We start from the raw sequence: 14032 nt of genomic DNA on the forward strand, positions 1-14032 counted from the left end.
TTTACTTTTACCCCAAATTTATTTTGGACAGGATTGGCTCTGTACTGGATTTAGTTGCCTTATCAGAATCAAGGATAGTCTGCTGTCTGGCTCAGCATTTTCTGCAGCCTTACAGCTTACTCTAAAAGCAGTATATAATTCAGAAAATACTTAAATAGTTAAAATATTTAAACCCAAACCAGAAAATATATAAATAAATCAGACAATTCTAATTTTTCATGTCTTTTTCATAGCAAAGGAAAAAGCAGCCAGAGGTAAAGACAGATGGAAGTCCAGAGCGTTCAAGATTAACCTCATCCTCTTTTTGCTGCATGGTTCAGACACACAGCCAGCACCTCCCCAGTAGTGATGCAGAGACATCACCGAAGCTCTGTCAGTAAGATGCACTGTTATTTGCACTTGGTCGTCTTTAAATTTCAGAGGGCCTCCATAACATATTTAGGCTTAACTTAAAAAGTTTCCCATCATTTTTGAGTACAATCAAACATCAGTTTAGAGACATAATTGCGTAAAAGGGATTTCTGTTTGAATTTTCACTTTGTCATTCAAGAATTATTCCAACCTGTCCATCCACTTGTGGAGTTGTTACACAATTCCTTTAGTTTTTGTGGGATGTTTTGTAATAATTCAGGAGTTCTGAATATCTTCACTCTTCTGATATATGTTCATAGTCAATATTTGTTATAAGATGAACAGTCCAATCTCTACTTTTTTTTTTTTTTTTTTGGTGGGGTTGTTCTTAAGAGGCTTTCTTCTGTCAGATTTTGAAAATGTGATCAAACTAGGCACAAAGGCTATGTTTTCTAAGGAAAAAAAAAAAATCTAAAAAATCTGGGATGGGTGAACTGATCAAGCTTCTCAGTGGTGGTGTTAACTCTAGGACATAAACATGTTGGTGATGATAGCTATTCTACTGTTGACTTTTTCAGAAATACATTGTATTATATTTTTCAGAAATACATTATGTTGTATTCACAGCACAATAATAAGGAAAAAATATGGATTATGCAATTTATCTTAAATATCAAGTCCTAAATCTGGGTATAGAGAGGATTTTCAGCTGTTAGCCGGGGCAATTTGAGTTTTGAAATAGTGTTTATAGTGAATGGTTTGCTGAAAGTGAAATAGTTTGCTGAAAGTTGTTACACAGCTGAATCTTTCTGTTATTACACACCTTTGAAAATCTGTCCCACGTGAGCTGTTTAATGAATGCTTATAAAAGCAGTTTCTTGAATTTTCATGATAAGTCCTCTCTATATATTGCCTGTTTTAAATATATTTAAACAATTTTAATGAGAAATCAGTTTAACACTGAGCATGTAATGTGTTTGACACATTTCTCACAGAACACATCATGAAACTAGTGTATATGAGCTGCTGTGGGATAAACTGCTGATGGGCAAAGCGGGGAAAAAATAGGGAAGAAAGTATTCAGGACAAAGGACTTTCTTGTGGCTAATTACTTACATAATTAACAGCATGACTAGCTTCAACGGTAAGTGATGGTCTCTTCCCAGTAATTTCTGAAAATATTTTGTTACTGGCAATGTGAGGAAGCGGTGCTGAATTTGGGTAGAGCAATGCCTGGGAAGAACAGTGCGAAGAGTGATAAGAGCCTGTCATGGGATGCCTGGAGTTGTGGTCTCATGTTGCAAGATCAGTGTGTTGTACTGGGCTTTGCAATGTCTTTTATTTTTTTGGGGGGAGAGAAAAAAACCATTTGCTGCTTCAGGTTACCTGTTCATTAACTGTGGGTGAAACTGCCTACAGTTCTGACAGAACTTTTTCAGCTGTTAATGTTATATGTAACAATTAAAGTGGAGGAGGGAAAGAGCATGCTGGAAGAATATATAAGAGGAGCTGACTGGAGAGGATTACACCTTGAAATACAGATCTAAACAGCCTAAGCTGTCAGTGTTTAAAAAAAAATAATAAGGCAAGCCTTGCAGATCAAAGCCCTCTGGTAGGGCAAAAGTAGCTTATTACTTTGGGGGGGATTTTAAAAGGAAAAAAAAAATTGTTGATAAATTTTTAAAAAAAATATGTTTCACAGACATAGGGTGTAGAGCAGGTGATGTTTCTGTTCAGTTCCTTTATTCTTTTCTTCTGCACATCATAGACTGTTCCTACTTTTGATTAAAATTGAGGTTCAGTAGGCTGATTTATATGAATAAGGGAAAAAAAAAGCAAGATTGCGTGTCCACTAATAAATGGGACAATGTTGGGCCAACGATATTAATGAAAAGAAACATAAAACTGGCTTGTATTATCCCAAATTCCTGGGGCAGCCCTCCTGTTCTCCTTTTTATAGGCCCATCGTGATGGGTTCCTCCAGAAGCGTTAGTTTGTTAGCAAGACTGAGCGCTCTGCATCAAAGGCAGCCTTGCTCAGAATAATTAAAATAAAAGATTTAAACCCAGCTTTCTCTGTGAGATATGTATATTCCCCTGCTTGTGGTTTCCCTCAGTGCAATTTGCGATTTGTTTTCTCAAAACGCTTTGAGAAGTCTTGGCAAAAATGTTGAGAAGACCACTTTGCAAGGAATAATGGGTAAAAATGCCTGGTTTCTTCCTGAGGGGAAAAAAAAACATCTGCCCTGACTGATACCTGCGAGGAGTCTCGTCCTTATTGTCAGGTCTCAGCTGAACCAGCAGGCTTGTGAGCATCACTCGTACCCCTCGCTGAGGGCAAAGGTACACTGTTACAAATCACCAAGGGATTTCACTGATGGCATCATTCAAATTACTGCCCATTCTTTGTCATTCTGAACATTTGTGTATCGCCCAAGTCTTTGCGGGGTGGCTTCACTCTCTTTTCCTTGCCTTGTAAACTCTTCTGTCCCAGTTGTCACTGCTGCATTTAGACAGACCTTGGCGCCTACTCTCTACTCTCAACTGCTCTCTGGGCCACCGTTAAATATTATTTAAGAAGCAGTTTTTGTCAGCCACTTGTTTTAAGAAGCGGTGTACTTCCAACCTTTGGCCCAAGCCCATTTAATGATCCCAAGATGTGTCTGAAGAGCCTCCCCCTCAATTCTATTTTTCATTGTCAGTGCTTCACTCTAAATTGCAGCTCTCCGTTGTGAGCCTGCACTCCATGGGTTAAAGTGTATTTTGATATCAGAACAAGCTTTCATTATGTTTTCCCTTTTTCCCCCCTTCTGCCACCTCCCACAATTTGGAACTTTAAGCTTTCTAGTTAAGCTATTATGGTGGCCATAAACAGGTGCGTGCTTTACAGAGGGGCTCATTCTGTGGTTTCCACTGGCATCCCTGGCCTTCTGAACTCCCCTTTGCTACCTCCTTCCCCCTCAATAATTTTTTATGAATGATAGCTTTTCAACACCCTGGGAACAGCTTGTTGGGAAAAACACTCTTCATGGGGTGCAGTCAAATCCTACACATTTCTTCAAGGGAGTTTTATGAAAGGAATGGTACTGTGTTGCAGGTATGACATATGCGTGGTCTCCCCCCAACCCCCTGCCTCGATGATTCACTGGGATAAATTTGCTTTTTCATAATGCCAGTAGACTTTCTCACCACAGGTGCTTCTCAATTAAAATCCACTTTGTTTGAAAACTGGAGGCTTGTTTAAGTGAGCCCCTGGTGAGAGTTGTCAGATCCCAGGATAGGTGACAAAAATAGATTGGTTGCCCTCTGGAGTTGCATTGAAAATACCATATCCTGAGGTACCAGAGGGCAGCGTCGCTCTTAAAACAAATCTGCAAGTTTGAGAAGCCCTGGGTGGAATCCCTGGGACTTGTCATTTTCAGGACGGGGCTTTTCTTAATCCATCTTTTAGCATTTTGTTTTGTTCCTGCTACCCTTCTCACACCCCCCCACCCTCAAATACTTTCGCCTTCTTTCTACTATTGGTTTGGCTACTTAGGAAATATAAAGGTAAAAGGAATATTATTATTTTTTCATTAGCATTCCAGTTATATGGGCAAGAAATTAATTGGAATGGCAAGGCAGGGTGAGGGGAGGCCTTTTATATATTTTTTTAAAAAAACAAGCTTGAAGTGTTAGAATTGTGGGTTTTTTTTTTCTTTTTTTTCCTTTATTTTCTTTTTATACAGAAAGGAAAATTTACTTTTTGGTGATCTGATCTTTTCCTGGCCCTCTTAGACATGTATTTTTAGCATTTTGAACACATGTAATGTCCCTCAGATATTGCTTACCAAAGCACTTTGAAATAACTATGCAGGGTGGATGGGATGACTCAGGGGACTGGTAATGGAATATGGAGCCTTTTCACCTCGAAGTCACTAGTTTGAATCTAACCCAAGTTGCCAGCGACCTCGTGGTTACCCTCAGATGGCTGTTTAGTGGCCTGTCTGAAGTGAGTTGGTGGTCTCCGTCCAGCTTTTCTCAAGCAGCCCTCCACATCACAGAAACCACCACCACAGTTAGTGCTAATTAGCAGCCTTGTTGGCAGTATCAGTAAGGCAGGCGAAGGACTGAATTACCCATCGAGCTGTCTTCTGCTGTTAGAGGTGGTCTCTCCAAAACAGAGCCAAGGCACTGGCGCTGCAGCAGCAGCAGCAGCTTGGTTTTGACGCTGTCTAGATTGTCTGTGCACGTGTATTTTCTCCCTCTGGGGAGACTATAACTTCTACTCCCACAATACCAAGCTGTGAGCCATGGCCCTGTTTTGGTTTGGTTTTGCTTTGCCCTCTGCAGTTTATCAATTCCTGTGTTCGGGGGCATCTCCATACCTGCAGGGTGGACTTCCCCACGCACCTTTTATCTGTCAAATAACTCCCCTGACATCGCTCTTGTATCTGACACAAATAAGATTCTTCACATTTCAGTCCATTTGTTTCATAATGGCAGTCACGCTGGTGATAGCTGTCGGTTCCAAAAGTTTCCCCCCATCATTCTGCAGTCCTCTTTCTGAGGTGCTTTAATCCAGAAAGTTTTGTTCTTTTCTGAAGCTAAACCAAAATGTAGTCATTTGGAAAGCATGAGGATAAAACAGATAATTCCGACCTTTTAAAATACCTTATAGCTTGGAAAAAAAAAAAAAAAAAAAAAAAAAGAATCTTGCAATAAATATCTTGTAAAATATCTTGTATTTTGGAAGATTTAAGAGTATAACCCTCGTGTACTCTGGTCCATGAATGGATTCCAAAGCCTACAGAGGGATCCCTCTGCTGGTAGTAAGATTTTTGGGTCAATGCAGAAGTCTGTCTGTGGTAATCTATTTGCAAGATCATGAAAATTTTCACATGTAAAAAAAGTTGAAGCAAACGTGGCTTACATTTTCAGCTGTAGGCAATTCTTTCTGAAAACAGGGAATTCAGTATGCATACTCTGAATTCCACTCAGGGAACAATAGTAACACAATTCCAATCAAAATACAGTGTTTTTCTTCTCAAGTACTAAACTAAGCTCTGTAGGAACCCATTTCTGATTTTTTTCCCCCCCTGATTTTTAATGTTAACAGTGGTTTCTGCAAAAATAAACATTCCCTCAAAGTATTGGCAGCCCAAATACAAAAGCCGAAACTGAAGGTTACAATAGTGACCTTATAAGTTTTTTCTTCTGTAACTTGGGAGAAATTACTGAAGTGAAGAGCACAAATAGGAACAATGTAGATTTTTAAGCTTTTGATTCCTGGTATTGGTAAAAGGGTAAGGAAGAATCTATATAATAGGAGGGTTTTTTTGAGGAGGAGGACAGGGTTGCAGCCTTTGGAATCTATGGTTTAGGTTAGGGGCAGCATCGTGCTGCACACTTCCAAGTAACTAATTAGGCTGACTACCATTTCATCCTTTCTGGTCATGGACCGATAGATAATCAGGTCAGGCTTCACTGGGACTGGATGCATTTTGTGTGTCTTTGTGGAATATGGTTTCTTTTTAGCCATAAAAAAGAGGGTACGTGGGGGCAGGTGGGAGAGCTGCTCTCTAGCTGGGCACAGCACAACTGGAGGCAAAGGGAAGCCTAGCTCTTACGTTTTGGACAAACTCAGAAAATAAACTCTCTTGAGCTGATTGGAAGTCTACAAGGAGACTCCTACACTGGGTGGTATCTTGAGCAGTCCAGAAAAAGAGGCAAAAACGGTTGCTGTTTACAATCTGGGAAGAGTGAATTAAGCCAAGAGAGCGTTTGAAGTGATTTGCCTCCGTTGTGAACAGATGAATAATTAATCAGGATCTGACAGCGGTAGAGAATTCCCTCTTCAAAGCTCAGGCAGGAAGGAGGGTTGTACCCAGCAATGCCCTGAAAATGTGTCTTCCAATAAGTGTTCTTAGTAGAAGCACTGGAAGTCTGGAGGAGATGAAGTCTTCTAAATACTGATGGGTTTAGGGAGGAGGTCATGGAGGAGGAAGGAGATGGAAAGAACTGAAGTGGAAACAGTTGGCAAGGTCAGTCTGTCTTGTTGTCACAAGAGTGGCGGGAAGGAGGCCTCCAAACAAACCGAAGCCCCGGGAGTGAGGCAATCACCGTTTCTTCCTGCTCACATCAAATTCTTGTTCAAGGCATTTCCAAATAAGGGTTAGGAACCGAGCGCTGCAACCGCAAGATGACAGTGCAATGCTGTTAAAACCAAGACTCCTTTTTCCTTCTACTTAAAATAATCCATGTCCAGCCATGAATGAAAGCGCCTCTGTAACCTGCCATGCTCTAAAATAGACTGACAGTAACATACACAAATCCTCCTGAAAAAATAAATGATGAAAAAAGCTTTAGCTGGCAATTCCAGAGTAAGAATGATTAGCAAGTTGCACTGTTGAGTTAACGTGACTTTAATCATGAGCTGCTCGTTAATCTCAAGGGAAAAGGCACCACGATGTTTCTCTTCTGTGAGTGTAAGGCACACAAAAACCACACAGCAAAAGTAATTTGTGCCTCATGGTACCAGTAAAAACAAAAAGAAGAAGAGGAGCAAAATTTCTTGGCTGATACAAGTTGACCTGAGATCTGTGGGTCTTTACTGATCTGCACCAGCAAAAGGTCTGCTGGTCACTCGTACCCTTGAAACCCTCCCCTTGAGCTTGCTGATGTTAGAGCAGCAAACAGCCATGGACTAGTTGTTGAGATGCCTCACTGAAGAAAAAAGCAAATCAGTACTATACTGAGGAAAAAGGAAAGAGCACTTTTAGCATTTAAGATTAGGGCATGGCTGTGGGGGCAGGAGCAGCTTTGAGTGTGCCAGTACTTGAGCCTGCTTTCCCTCTTCTCAAACTTTTAAATATTCGGGGAGCCTTCAGTGATATTTTGATTTCAAAAGCTCTTTGGTGGCCTAAATCTCCATACTCAACAATTAAACCAATAAATTCAGAGGCCAGTCTTTTAAAGTTCTGGGCTTCAAACGCTGCCACTAGTGCATTATTCATGGATTTGTTTTTTCCTTTGATATCTCTCTATGGTGTGATCTGTATAGCAGAAAATAACCCACATCTGTCTGTTTACACCACCCTGGAAATTCCTGTGGGCAACCAAAAAAGTCAACCACAAATAACTGCTGGGCTACCAATAAACATAGGATCTGGAGTGCCTCCACCCACCTGCCATTGGGCAGATTTCTGAATCTTATTTGAAAACGGGAAAAATTGGCTTGGGGTGGGAGATAGCAATAGTGGGAGGGATGGGGGAAAGGACTAGTTTGAAAAGCTAAGCTGAAAGTAACAGAACTAGTAAAGGAGTTTTAAAAACTTTTAGTGGACTAGGTTACGTATGGGCCCAATTTCCATTGGTTTGAAAAGCTTCTCAACATCCAGTGACGAATTCTTAACCAAGGCCTGTCTTCACTCAGAGTTTTTTTTATTATGCATGTACCTGAACTAAAGCATTTGGGTACCTTTGCAAAATCAGTGGAAGGAGTTTTATTCTTAAAAGTAGGCATCCACCAAACGGAATCCCATCCTGAGACTCTTTGTATCCTTGATAAGTGTGGGAAATATTCCGATTTGTTAAGTTGATCCTGCATTGTGCTACTTGATTTGCAGTATTCAGTGAGCCCTTAACTGTACTTTGTTACTTGTCTCACACTAAGATCCAACCAATTAGATGTTCCACTTTAACTTGATACATGATTAAAAACATAAAGCCACAGTGCGGATGATACGCAGATTTTGTTGTCCGTAAATAGTTTTTCAGTCAGGTATTTATCCTATTTTTGAGCCTTTAATTCTTGCTGAGGTAGTTTCTCCCTGATGCAGATCATCTATGTACTGGAGTGTACCACACTTAAATTGCCTTGTCCCTTTGGAAGTTTTGTTACTCTTACAACTTTTATTTCCTGCATCTGGGTAACAGTTTTTCCCTTCTAGTTGTATTCAATTTTCCGATAAATACTTTTTCTTCTTTCATTTTTTTCAAGTACCATGTCATGACCATTTTTTTATGAGGAGACATTTACATTTGCCAGGATCTTATGGCTAGGTAGCAATACTCTCCACATCCTGGACACCTTAAAAAATAAAAATATTTTTTCTGAAAGCTTTTTTTAATCTAGTTTTTTCTTAGTCTGTGTCTTAAATCAGAAACTTTTTTTAAAAAAAAAAAAAATCTCTAAACTTCCAATCAACTGAAAGTCTAACCAGTTTTGGGATTTGGGGTGCCTTTTTGGCTCCTCCTGACTTTCTCCCTTGTTCTGTTTATCTTTATTGCGGAAGATGGCCACAATTCCTCCATTTCGTGCAAATTAGAGGTAGTGCTGGGGTCCCTGGCAAGTTCCCAATACAGGTCTCAGATGACTTAAGTCCTTCCCATGGGTACATCGACACATTATTGAGCAATTACATTCTCTTGTGGCAGTCATCTGTGGAGTAAGTAAACTCCCTCTATTAGCCACACAATGATATCATGCACCATAAATGCATGCTTGGCCTCCATTGTGTCAACAATCAGTTACATGCTCAAAGGAAGAAATGCGAATATAATTCTAAAACGACACTGACTAATAAACAGGTCAGTTTTATTACTTGTTTCTAACTTGAATGGCAAGATCAAATTTAATTTAAAAGAATACCATAAAAGGAGAAGGCGTATGGGTAAGCATAAAGTTGTTATTCATTGTAAATGTGTTATTAACTCCTGGGATGGGGAGTGGGAAGGGAGGCCAAAAGAGGAGAACAATTTACATTTAGGTATTTTTGGGTTGTTTTTTTTTTTTTTTTTCAAACTAAATGAAAGCCAGTCATAAAGATAATTTTCTCATCAATAACTGTTGCAAGACTATGACGTACGTTACTGATCGTTCATGGATCCGCTTGCACAAGCAGAAAGCTTATGCAACGACACCTCAGGTGACCCCCTCTTGAAAATTAGGAGATCTCTGATTACGCAGCCTAGTGTACAGTTAATATTGTAACAAGTCGGGTTTTTTCTTTTTTTCTTCCCTTTTAAAAACATGCATGTAAACGTTTTGTGAAGCTTTAAAAACTTCCAAGGGCAGAGTGTATCTAAAACCGGGACCCAACTTCCTGGGTACCCTTTAATACTGCACAGTAACTATCATTAATCAGACGGCCTGTGTTTGGATGCTTTCTTCAGCCTCCAAGTGTCTCCGTTTCATTCAGTGAGGTAGTTGAGGCTGATCACTTCCACAGATAAAATAATTTGCTACTCTGTGAAACTACATTCAGTGATGCCTGTATAATGTGAAGACTGGCTTCCTCTATACCCTCAAGATGGGATGAGGCTAGCAAGCAGAAAAATCCCCAAACCCCAGAAAGTATTTTTACAAGGGAGGGAATTGGGAAGGTTTTAAAGCTTCATACTGTCCTTGGATAAATTTGATGGCCACCACGTGGCTTGGGAGCTCTGAAAGGGAGAAGCCCAACACTCTTTCCTGCCTTGATGACCATGAAGGTGGAGGTGGGCAGCACTGGGTGTCCTACACACAAGACCAATCAGGGGTTGTTTCCCATGGTTCTTATATTCTGGCTGGGGACAGAGCACAGATCCCAGTGCGCTTTTCAAGGTTTTAAAGTATTATTCAGTCTGGATGAATGACTACCCTTTGCTTTGTCATCAGAGAATATTTATGACCATTGAAGCAAGGCTGAGTTCCTGGAGACGGGATAACGCGTGGCTTTATGCTGCCAGACAGAGAGTTCCTTTCGGTGGTCACACCAATGTTTTTTCATACTCCCACGGACACCACAACTTTTTTGGATAAGGAAGAAGATGATGGAACACAGATGAGGGAAAGAAATGGCCTCAGAGAACTTGGATACGTGGGGGTATTTTTACCCTTTGGGGTTTTTTCTTCCTGAATTTCAATGAGTGACTTATTGGAAACTTCTTTGGGTTTGAAGTGTTTTGTTCTTGTTCCACACACACAAAACTGTTTTGGGTTGTTTTGTTTGTCTTTATTTGTAATGCAGCTGAGATAGGGTGACTTGATATTTTTAAAATAGAAAACTGATGCCTTCTGAGGGAATGGGGGGAACAGAGGAGGACTTTACTAGCTGGAAACATGGGTCATGCCAAGGACAACTTGTTGTTGCGAAGGATGTGTTGGAAATGGGGGGGAGGATTGTGTGGAAGCTGGTATGGAGGGAAGAGTAGTGCTGCTTCTCCTTGAGTGCACAGTCCACTGAGCGTTCTCCAAATGCTGCACCCCAAGGGTTCCTCCACCACAGTCACATATCTCCTATTTATTACTCTCTTCCTCTCTTTCTTTTAAGGCAAATTCTAGATTAAACTGTTCCAGGCTATGAAATTAGCAACTAACGGGCACTGAATGCCAAACAGATACCTTTTATTTCATTCACTGCTGTCCTACTATCTTAAAAAAAAAAAAACCAAACCAACAACCCACCAAAAACTAAAAAAAACAACCCTCTCGTCTCACTGTTGAAGTGACGAAATCAAATTTTGTGAACTGCTGAGCAGGAGAACCCTAGAGAAAATGCTCAACATCTCATCCCTTCTCATTTTAATCATTAGCAGAGCCTATGAGGCACTGTGAGTTTAGGAGCACGCTCTTTTGGAGCCTCCTACGCCCTGGAAACTGCCCAGCACACCCTGGAGTAATAGCAAATTGTCAGAGAAATAAATTGTCAGATGGGTTGTGGAACAGGAGAGTAATATGCCAATGACAGAGTGTCTTCCAGGGATTACCAGTCAAACCAACAGCATGAGTCTCCACATGAGACCTATTTGTTTCTACTTTATGCTTGTTAGGAAGAGCCTGGTCCTGTTTTCCACTTTCACTTTGTGCAACTAAATTCGTGAGTAGCATGAGGAAGGTATTCTGGTTTTTTTCAGAACAATTTAATAGTTTGAAACTAATATTTCCTTGGCATTTCTATGTCTGTAGTATAAAAAATATGGCAAATGCAATGATGATGGAAGGCATAACTCAAATATTGACAAACAATCACTTCAAGGTAATTCTCTTTGGTGATAATCCTCTTTTCCTTACGTGCTGTCATTGCCATTCTTCAGCTTCCTCACTTTTCTATGGGAAAAGCTGGTTAAACTGGAGACAAGGACCAGAAATAGTATTGAAATAAATTCTGTTCTGAGATTTCCAAATAACACATTCCCCCTGGCACTGGTGGCGTTCAAATACAAATTTGGATAGGCTTTGCTAGCTCCTGCTGGTGGACTGAGAGAGAAGGTGGCATTGGTTTGCATATCCATTATCACATAATTCGGATTTTGTTGCTGTGAAATAGTTCAGATTTCATATATTTTGAAAAGTTTAGCAAAGGTAGGCTTTGTGCAGATTCCCTTCAGCAGATGCTGAGAGACAGGAAATAATGTTGGACAGGGTGATATTACAGTCATTCCTTCTACCACTTCCTTCTGAACTGATGTAAACAAATACATGTTTTCATGTTCTTTCCCTTGGGAACGGGGGAACACTGAACTCAGATGATCAATATGTGGTTTTTCTGTGGTTACTCATGAAACTTCATCCAAAAAATCTTTTTTAATCATGAGTTGTCTGGCATCTATCGACAGGATCTGGCTTTTCATATTCGGTCCACTGTAAGGTATGGAATTTGGCTAACAGGAACAAATCTGGATGAACTGGTTTATTTAACAATAAATCCAGGTATGTGTGTTTGTGAAAATTAAGGAGTTTTAAAAAGGGAAATAATCAACTGTTTTTAAAATGGGGATTAATTTAAAATTTTATACGCGCTGTAGACTGCTGTGTTAATTTATTGCTCTATACAAACATTTTTCAGATTTGTTTCATTTTTTTTCCCCTCAGCTTTTTTAGCAGATTTGTAGAAGCTGGACCTGATGGCTTCTGATGTGCCACAATTTCTTTTCACTTAATGAGAACCTGAGGCACTCCACGTGTGAATGCAAGGTGCAGCAGAGCCATTTTGTGGTGATCAGTGCCAGGACACACCGGTATGCAATTCCTGGATTGTATTTCTGGGGTGTGCTTTGCAGCTCCAGACAAATCCCATCGGGGAGGCTTTCGAAGGCACACGTCTGGTATTTATTTCCCGTTGACACGCAATAACATGAAGCAGTTAACAGCCGGTTGTATTTTTCTGACACACACACCACACACCCCCCTACAGTCTTTCAGTTTCTATGTTCTCAGTTATCCCCAAAAAAAAGTGAAAGCTTTGGGGTTTTCCTTCCTGGAATTTAAGTTCTGCAAAAATTTGCAGAGGTGGTGTTGACTGCATGGTCCTTCCAAGAGCACTGGTGGCTTGCTCCTGCATCTGGCTGAGCATGGACCTCCCAGACCAGATAGGAAAGGGGTTTCTGAACCACAAGTAGGTTCAAGCTACTAACCAGACTGAGAAGACTCACCTACCACGTTCAGCTGAGCAGCTACGCTCCCGGATTTGCAGGTTTAGCAAAGCGATTGCGAGGCAGATGGTGTTCGAGAGGTCGGGAGAAGGTGGGAGGTCTGTGGGGATGTGTTCACAGGACTGGTGAGAGGTGGGAACAGCGGTGAAGGGGGCTCCTGGACCTCCATCCAGGTTTTGAGGGGGGGGTTAGGGCTTGTGAGGCCAAACAGGGGGGTTATCAGAGATAAGAGCTGCCGTTTTCTACCAGTATTGAGAGCTCTTTAGCAGAGCATGGTGAGGGCAAACAATATATACAGGTACAAAATAATAATACAAGTTGGAAGACACAATAGTCTTGTGGTTCAGACAATGGATAGGAATCGGGAGTTCTTGGAACAGTTTTTGACTTTGCCACAGACTTCCTGTGTTAGTTTCAGCCAGGCACTTAATCTCTGCATCCACCATCTGTGAAACAGCAAAGCTTGGAACAGTTTGTGTCTCTGAAAGCATGTATGTAATTTAGCTGTTATTATAGAAGTTAAATATCAAGGAACTGTTACATTATCATAGGATAAAACCACGCCACGTCTTATTTTCACCGTGATCGTTGTTCTTTTGTTTTTCAGGAAAAACAATGTTTTCACTACATAAAAATAAGCAGAAATTCATGATAACGTGCTGTGCGAGCCATACATGTAGATGTGATGTCTGACACCGCAGTAGGAGATGCCCATTAAATGCCACCAGATAGAGTTTATTGTTCAATAAAACGAAGCTCAGATCTGGACATTGAAAGTGAACAAATAACATCGGACTCTGGAGAGGTCAGTCTCCCAAAGCTGTTCAAAAAGTTCAGTAGCTTTTGTCTAAATGTAGACACTCCTCGTCCACTTGTCGACAGGCATGCTGCTCTGAATTCTTTGTTCAAATTTCCATTAATATTCCGTGTCAGAGAAGGGAAATAACTTAGATAAGATCAATTTTCAAACATGTTTCTTCAGGAAGGAACTGAAGAGCGATCCTGAACACTACCTCCTGGAATGTAAAAATTCTGATCTTTGGGAAAATAAAGGAACCGCTGTGCGAGATGAAAAATGTCACTGTGTTTGGAGGACAGGTGAGTTTGTTTGCCAGGCTTATTTGCACACTTCAGGTCTGTCTTTTAATGTGCGCGGTCAGTTGGTGAGGAGGTGCTTCCAGATGTAGGAAGCACTGATAAATGTCAAAGCAATTTGTGCTATTCACGTCACGAAACGCGGAAGCTTCCTGTGACAGCTGTCAATCTGTCTGTGGAGGGGGAGATGA

At 40.7% G+C, this 14032-nt stretch overlaps 1 protein-coding gene across 1 annotated transcript in view; it reads left to right on the forward strand.

Annotated features, from left to right (window-relative positions):
* Window positions 1–13519, forward strand: part of ATXN10 (ataxin 10) — a 120205-nt gene extending 106686 nt beyond the window's left edge. Inside the window, exons 12-13 of the transcript XR_012633272.1 lie at window positions 12187–12332; window positions 13354–13519. The gene's annotated coding sequence lies outside the window, so the exon portion shown is untranslated. The remainder of the gene's footprint in view (window positions 1–12186; window positions 12333–13353) is intronic.
* Window positions 13520–14032: the final 513 nt, after the last annotated feature.

This window comes from Athene noctua, chromosome 3, assembly GCF_965140245.1.
Source record: "Athene noctua chromosome 3, bAthNoc1.hap1.1, whole genome shotgun sequence".
Lineage (NCBI taxonomy): Eukaryota > Metazoa > Chordata > Aves > Strigiformes > Strigidae > Athene > Athene noctua.